Consider the following 8,566-nt stretch of genomic DNA (forward strand, 5'->3'; position numbering starts at 1 on the left):
GGGTGTGAGAAGTCTTGTGTGTGAGAAGGAAGTCCGTATCCTTCCAAGAGAAAAAGAAAGAAAAGAAAGAAAAGTGGGTGCAAGATTTTTGATGAGTTTCCTAGAGTTTTAGCCTGGGGTTCGGGAAGTGAGAAAGTGAGCTACGAGTGTCGTGAGCCCATAAAATTTCAGGAAGATCTTCAACATCCTCTCAAGTATGTCTGTTGACGATCTGGAGCATCTGAAGAATCGACAGACATCGATCGAAGGAGTTCGATCAGCATCGACTATCAAAAGGGCTCTACAACGAGCTAGCACTCGTGAGGAGTCGATCAGACCGGAAGCTTCGTGTGGATGATCCACAGAGGCCAGACATACTGTGTGACTGTATCGCGATGATTAGACTCTTCCGACGGTGATCAGATTACGGCGATCTACTATTCGCACAAAGGTATTGTGTTCTGAACACATTACAGTAAAGTATTTACTGTTCGAATTTGAATTTCAAATTTAAATGCATGCATGCTATATATCATATTTAGATCTTAGTATAGGATAAATTTATATTAATTAATTAGATTAATTAATATTTTTCCACTATAAAATCATAATTTTGAAAAAGTTTTAAAATTATCATTTTATCCCTACACTGAATTTCGCTTCAAATGGTATCAGAGCGGGTTCTTAGATATGATATATATATTTGCATGCATAGATTAAGTTATAATCTAAAAGTTTAAATTTGAAATTTGAAATTCAAAATTTAAAATTTGAATTTTGAAAGTTGTTCAAAATTCAAAATTCAAAAATTTGAAATTTAAAATTTAAAATTTGAATTTTGAAAGTTGTTCGAAATTCAAAATTCAAAAATTTGAAATTCAAAATTTGAAATTTAAATTTTGAAATTTGTAATTCGAAATTCAAAATTCAAAAATTTGAAATTCAAAATTTGAAATTTAAAGTTTGGATGAAATTTTAAATTTGAAATTCAAAATTTGAAATTCAAAAATTTGAAATTCAAAATTTGAAATTCAAAAATTTGAAATTTGAAATTCAAAAATTTGAAATTTAAAATTTGAAATTTGTTTGAAATTTAAAATTTAAAATTTAAAATTTAAAATTTGAAATTTGAAATTTAAAATTTAAATTTTGAAATTGGTATATTTAGATATACTTGATCCAAGTAGCAAGTAATCAAATTGGGTTGGTTGCCATGGTCGCCCTGTCATAGGAGAAAAGTAGGGTTTAAAGGTCCTCTCCTCCCATTCGATGGGGTCTCCTATGACGGTAGGGGTGCCGTTGCAATTATATCCTATGCAGATGAAGCAGTGAAAGGAATTAATTGTAAAAGTTCAATTGTAAAATTTATCATGAATGTGTTAGATTAGATCTAAAAGAATATTCATGATTTATTTTGATTGAGTTATTTTCTGTTATGTAATTAGCAATAGGATTGCTATTTATGAAATGTGCTGATCTATTTGTGAAATGAGTCAACAAATTTGGTGAACAGAAAATAAAACCTTTCAAATTTGAAAATTATTTTTGAAATGCCAAACCCTGACCCATCAGCCCAAATACTTAATTAAAAGAATTAAGTATTGTCTAGTAGGTCTAGAATTGTGAATTAAGACCTAAGACAATTGCATAAACTTGTGGATCAATGGGTTAGATGGATTAGGTCCATAATTGGGTTAGACCTAAGGTTAGCTTAAAAAAATAGACTAAATTAGAGTAATTGATCAAATCTAATCAAAAGTTGAATTAGATTAGGTCAAGGATACTCTAGACTCAACTCCAATAGATGTAGTTGAATGGGTCCATGTCTTTAACTAGACCAAGATGGACTTAATTCATGGTTATACGGTGGAACCCTATTTACTAAGTTGATCAAAATAAAACTAATGAACCGATTGGTGTCTAAGGTAAGTTTGACATTTTGACCAGTGATTTTTAAGCGGGAGCTACTTGCAGTGATTCGATCTCTGACGAGTTAATGGCTTATCCCCACCACTGATCTCACTTACCTAGCCAACCTGGTGAATTAGATTTTGATTAGATCACTTGGTGATTAGGGCTCACCCATGTCATTAAGTAAATCAGTTTGACTGATTTAGGTGCTCCTAATGCCAGCTTTAATTAAATCCTTTTTTAATCTGACTTGGTGAAGTCAGTGGGAGGATTGAAATTGACTGGATATTTTCTTCTCATCTATCTTTTAATAAAATCCTCAAAAATTATTAGGTCCCTAAAAATGATTAAGTTATATTGATAACTAAGTCATAGCCTCCCATTAAGTGAGTGATAATGAGTCCATTAGTTTAATAATCATTGGAGGCCCAAAGGCCTGGTGCTTATTGACTAATGAAATTATCATTCATAATATGATAATTTGGTTTGAGTCTTTCTGATGGTGGTCAGGTTGGCCGGCCAAAGTCGGACCTGATCATTTATTGGTCTGATTCACCAAATCAAATCATGTTAATGGTTGGACCTAACCAGATCTTTTCAGTGGAGGCCAAAGCCTACTGATTAGGCTCTGGGGCAAAATCAATTACTAGAAGTTATTTAGAGAAACAACTGGTTATGAACCTACCCATAGATGCACATGGGTTGACCAACCAAAGTTGGGCTCGTGTGTAGTCTGTGTGGATTCTAGTATCCACTAAGGAATTAAAGTAATTTCTCGAATTGAAGGTTGAGGCTATCAGTTCGTAAAAATACTGGGAGAAACTTTAGACGAAAGTCCAAGTCTTTAATATTTATAATTTATGTACTAATAGAGGTCTGGTTTTTCTTTATGCAGCTATGGCCACTACTCTATCCCTCCGATCATTATTAGATAATGACAAGCTCATGGGACCTAATTTCGATAGTTGGTATCGAAAATTAAAAATCGTCCTTGAGCATGAGCGGATCCTTTATGTAGTAATGGATCCGGCACCTGAGGAGCTAGCCTCGAACGTTAGAGGGACGGTCCGAGATACTTATCAGAAATGGCTCAACGATCGCACCATCGTTCGTGCATTATGCTGGCGGCAATGAATGATGAGTTCAACCGTAGGTTCGAGAATGTCCGGCCACAGGAGATGCTTCAAATGTTGAACGACTCCTTTGGCATGCCTGACGATGTTGAAAGGCACAAAACTAGTTGTACCATTTTCAATACTTGAATGAGGGATGGAGCCTCGATCACTGATCATGTACTGTACATGATGAAAATGATTGAGTGCCTAAGTAAACTGGACTTTCCCCTGCACGAGCAGCTCGGTAAGGATGCGATCCTTAATTCTTTGTCCAAGTCCTACCTTCCCTTCCTTGCTCATTTTCGAATGACAAAGCCTGCAGTGAACTACCACGACTTGTTGGGGTTGCTGCAGAACTTTGAGAAGGACCACCAGCTCCATAACGAGTCGATAAATATTGTGGGAGGGTCTTCTTCTGGTCATCGACCCTTTAAGAAAGTGAAGAAGAAGAACATGAAGAATAAGAATAAGAAGGTGCAGCTGCATGCTGGGACGTCTGCACAGGGTCAGACCAAGAAGTGCAAGCCCGACCAGAGCTAGACGGAGTGCTTCTTTTGCAAGAAGCAGGGGCACTGGAAGAGGAACTGCCCTCTATACATTGCCTCCCTGGACCCGAACAGGCTGAAGAAGAAGCATGGTACTTATATGATAACACCTTGCAACTTTTTTATTTATGATACTACTACCTGAGTATTGGATACCGGAAGCCCTTATCATATTTGTAATTCGATGCAGGGTCTGCAGGTCAGTAGGAGATTTGATTAAGGTGATAGATTCCTGAACGTTGGAGATGGAAGCAAAGTTTCAGTTCTAGCATTAGGAATCATGAACCTTGTAATCAATTCTCGAAATATAATTCTGAGTGAATGTCACTATTGTCCAAGCTTTTCATTAAATATTATTTCTATAGGCCTTTTGGCCATGAACGGTTATCAATTTTTAATAAAAGAAAATGTTTGCAATATCATTTTGAATGGTGTTACAATGTTTGTTGGATAACTTAATAATGAAATTTACTTTCTATCATAACCTGTTAATGTGGTTCAAACCTCCGGTAAACGCTCTAGAATAGATAATGTATCAGAAGTCTACCTTTGGCACTGTAGGCTAGGTCATATCAATAAGAACAGGATAAACAGGTTGGCTCAAGAAGGAATTCTTGAAGTAGGTGATTGTGAATCACGTCCAACCTGTGAGTCCTATCTTCTTGGTAAAATGACCAAATCATCTTTTACTGGAAAAGGTGAGCGAGCCAGTGAACTCATGGATTTCGTACATTCTGATGTATGTGGACCCATGAGCTCAAGTGCAAAAGGTGGATATTTCTACTTCATAACCTTCATAGACGACCTATCGAGGTATGGGTATGTCTATTTAATGAAGCATAAATCGGAGTCGTTTAAAATGTTCAAACTATTTCGAAATGAGGTAGAAAAATAAACTACGAAGTGTATTAAAATTTTTCGATCTGATCGAGGAGGTGAATATCTCTCCAATGATTTTCTGACATATCTTGGAGAGAATGGAATTCTCTCTCAGTGGACTCCTCTTGGAATACCACAACATAATGGTGTATCTGAAAGGAGGAATCGGACCTTGTTGGACATGGTTCGATCCATGATGGAGTTTACTGGTCTGCTGATCTTCCTTTGGGGATATGTGCTCGAATCGGCTTGTTACCTTCTAAATAGAGTTTCGAGTAAGTCTGTAACCAAAATGCCATATGAGATATGGATAGGACGTAAGCCAGTACTCTCGCACCTTAGGGTTTGGGGTGTCCGACTTATGTTAAACGTTTAATTACGGACAAGCTTGGACCTAGGTCTGACAAGTGTAATTTTATAGGATACCCAAAAGAGACCAAAGGGTATTACTTCTACCTAGTTGATGAGCAAAAAGTGTTTGTTAGCCTTAAGGCAATATTTTTGGAAAAGGAGTTTCTTGGTGAAGGGACTGTTGCCTCTAAGGTCGAACTTGACGAAGTTCGGCAGGTGGAAAAACTGACACAAATTACTGAACCTAAACCGGATTTGATTAGATCAGAATCGAAGCCCATTGTTCAAGCACCCTTAAGGCGATCTGGTAGAGTACCACATCAACCGGACAGATACTATGGTTTCTTAGTCTGGAATGATGATCCTTTCAAACTTGATGAAATCGATGAGGATCTGATCACCTACATGGATGCAATGCAGAGATCCGACTCTGAAAAATGGCTAGAAGCCATGAAATCCAAAATGGAGTCCATGAAGGTCAACGATGTGTGGACATTGGTTGACCCACCCGAAGGAGTAAAATCCATAAAGTGTAAGTGGGTCTTCAAGAGGAAGAGGGGCGCAGACGGAAAGGTGGAAACCTATAAAGCCCGTCTGGTTGCCAAGGGATATCGTCAATGTTATGGTATAGACTATGATGAGATATTTTCTCCTGTGGCAATGCTCAAATCCATTCGGATTATGCTTGCATTAGCTGCTCATCTAGACTATGAAATCTGGCAGATGGATGTGAAGACAGCTTTCCTAAATGAAGAGCTGAATGAAGAGGTGTATATGATACAACATGAAGAATTCACATCCACAGATGAGTCTCAGGTGTGCAGGCTACAGAGGTCCATTTATGGACTTAAGCTGGCATCACGGAGTTGGAACATACATTTTGATAAGACGATCAAGACGTATGGCTTCGTTAAGAACGGAGAAGAGCCATGCATTTATAAGTGGGCTAATGGTCCAGTAGTAGTATTTCTTGTATTGTATGTGGATGACATTCTCTTAATCGAAAATGATGTCCCTGCATTACAAGGAATAAAGATTTGGCTGTCATCACAGTTCTCCATGAAGGATCTGGGAGAAGCTTCCTACATCCTAGAGATGAGGATCTATAGGGATATATCTAAAAGATTGCTTGGTTTATCTCAGTCCACGTACATTGATACTATGCTGAAGAGGTTCAGCATGGAGAATTCCAAGAAAGGCTATCTTTCGATAGGCCATGGAATTTCTCTCTCGAAGAGGAATTGTCCGACAATACCTCAAGAGAGAGAGCGTATGGGTAGGATTTCATATGCTTCGACAGTGGGATCTATCATGTACGCCATGATATGTACATGACCAGATGTGGCATACTCACTAAGGGTAGTGAGTAGATACCAATCTGATCCAGAAGAGAATCACTGGAAGGTTGTTAAAATCATTCTGAAGTATTTAAGAAATACTAAGGACTAGTGGCTTGTTTATGGTAAATCGAACTTGAGACTTATAGGGTTTACAGACTCTAGTTTCCAGTTTGATCACGATGACAGCAAAAGTGTGTCGGGATTTATTTTTACCCTTAATGGTGGGGCTATCTGCTGGAAAAGTTTCAAGCAGCACACAGTGGCTGATTCAGTTTGCGAGGTGGAGTATGTTGATGCATCAGATGCTGCCAAAGAAGCGGTGTGGCTGAAAAAATTCATCACTGAGCTCAGAGTAGCACCCTCCCTTGTTGGTCTAGTTCTGCTCTACTGTGACAGCTCTGGAGCCATTGCTCAGGCGAAGGAACCAAAGGCACACCAGCGGACGAAGCATATTCTGCGCCGCTACCATCTCATCCAAAAAATTATGGATCAAGGTGACGTCGACTTTCAGAAGATTGACGGAAAGGAGAACCTGACTGACCAATTCACTAAAGCCATTGCGGTGAAGGAGTTCAACAACTACAAGTCGAAGATGGGTATTAGATACTACACCGATTGGCTTTAGACCAAGTGGGAGATTGTTGGGAATAGTGTCCCAAAGCCAATCGTCAGCCTATTGACGGTTGTGCTCATTTTTGTATTTGTACATGAATTATGAATTAATAAAAAATATTTTAATATTTTTCATCATAAAATGTTTCATCTTCTAATGAACTCCTATGTTGTGGTGAAGTCCTTAGGACTATTTAGACTCGACAAAGGAGGATTTGTCGTTTAGTCCTTAAATCTGTTCGCGATCAAATGATATGTTGTTACCAAGGACGACAACGTTTATCAAGCATAGGTCGTTGTGTGCCATATAGGTTGGTTGTCCTCTTAACCAATGAGTGTGGAGACACTGATATGGCATACAGGTGAGATGTAAGGGTACATCTGCACTGAACGTGACCGACTTCGGAGCTATTTCTGCTGTCAAGATTTGCTCCGATAGAATATGGGTATACATGTCCCTCCGACCTGAGACCACCATGGTGACTTGCAAGCAACTCACTGCACTTAGGCATTGGACTATCTGAATTTCTAATTCAGTGACAGAAGGCTGCTGGGTGTAGTCAAGTACTTGACTTGTCAGTGCGTGTGTCAAGATGGGATTGACCACTCCAGTTTAGGAGCTGTGTACAGTCGTATTTCAATTTAGCAAAACCTTGACCAGGGTAGTCCTTGTGAGGAGTCACAGGACTGTTTGAGTTGAGCACGATTTGGATGATCTGATCAGGGTTGACAGTTTAACCCTGAGTCGTCCTAAACACAGGGGTCAAAAGGATGAATTATACAGTAACCATATTCATGTAGGTTCTGAGTGTTGCGATTGTGACTTTTTGACCTATCCGAACGTCGGGTACCATTGCTAGATGGTCACTTTGATTAGTACAGGAATTGGTTCCTGTGCTACCGGCTTAGGTTCGAACTTACGGGGTCACACACATTAGAGATTCCTATCTGATCTGATGGCTGATGTAGAATCCTACATGTTTGGAACTCAGTGATCGAGAATCAGGATTCTCTGATCATGAGTTCCACATATTATGGGTACCGGGGTCAAGAGTCCCACTGGTTGGGACTTTTCGATCAAGGTTACATATCGATGAATTCTGATGCCTGATTGCCCATCGAATTTTGACTCAGTATTTATGAAATATTTAATTAGTGATTTGATCACTAATTAACTCAATTTGATTGAGTAATTATTTTTGGATCAAGTCCAATTGGATTGGATTCAGTTGGGTTTGACCCGATTAGGTTAAGAGTTGACCTAATCGTCGAGATGGTTTGATCCCTGATTTGATCAGGGGTTGGACTTAATCAATTTCTGATTTGATTAAAATTTTATTGAGCCTAATTAAGTCTAATTTAGTTGGGTTTAAATTAGTCTAATTGGATCTAACTTATTTGGTTCAATTAGGTTGGTTTAAATAATTAAACCACCTTGACCCAATCTCCATGCGCCACCTCACTTTCATTGCACCCATTTGAATTCATGAGAAGAAACTTCTCATGAATTATTTCCTCACACCAAGCCCTCTCCACGCTCCACTTTAATGTGCCAATTGAATGGATAAGGATGATTGGTTGGCCATTCAAATTCAAAATAAAGTTTGAATTTGAATTGGCAATCAATCTTTGCACCTTATCCCTTTTTTTATGCTCCATTTATTATATGAGAAAATATTTCTCATGAAATCACTCCATGTACAATTTAAGCCACGCCTCATGCCTTTAGTGGATAAGGGATGAGTTGGTGTCCATTTGAATTCAAAATTTGATTTGAATTCAAATGTGCAATTACTCATCTTTATCCTTTCTTTTGGATAAGACGTTTGACGTT

Source organism: Elaeis guineensis, chromosome 5 (genome assembly GCF_000442705.2).
Source record: "Elaeis guineensis isolate ETL-2024a chromosome 5, EG11, whole genome shotgun sequence".
NCBI classification, from domain to species: domain Eukaryota; kingdom Viridiplantae; phylum Streptophyta; class Magnoliopsida; order Arecales; family Arecaceae; genus Elaeis; species Elaeis guineensis.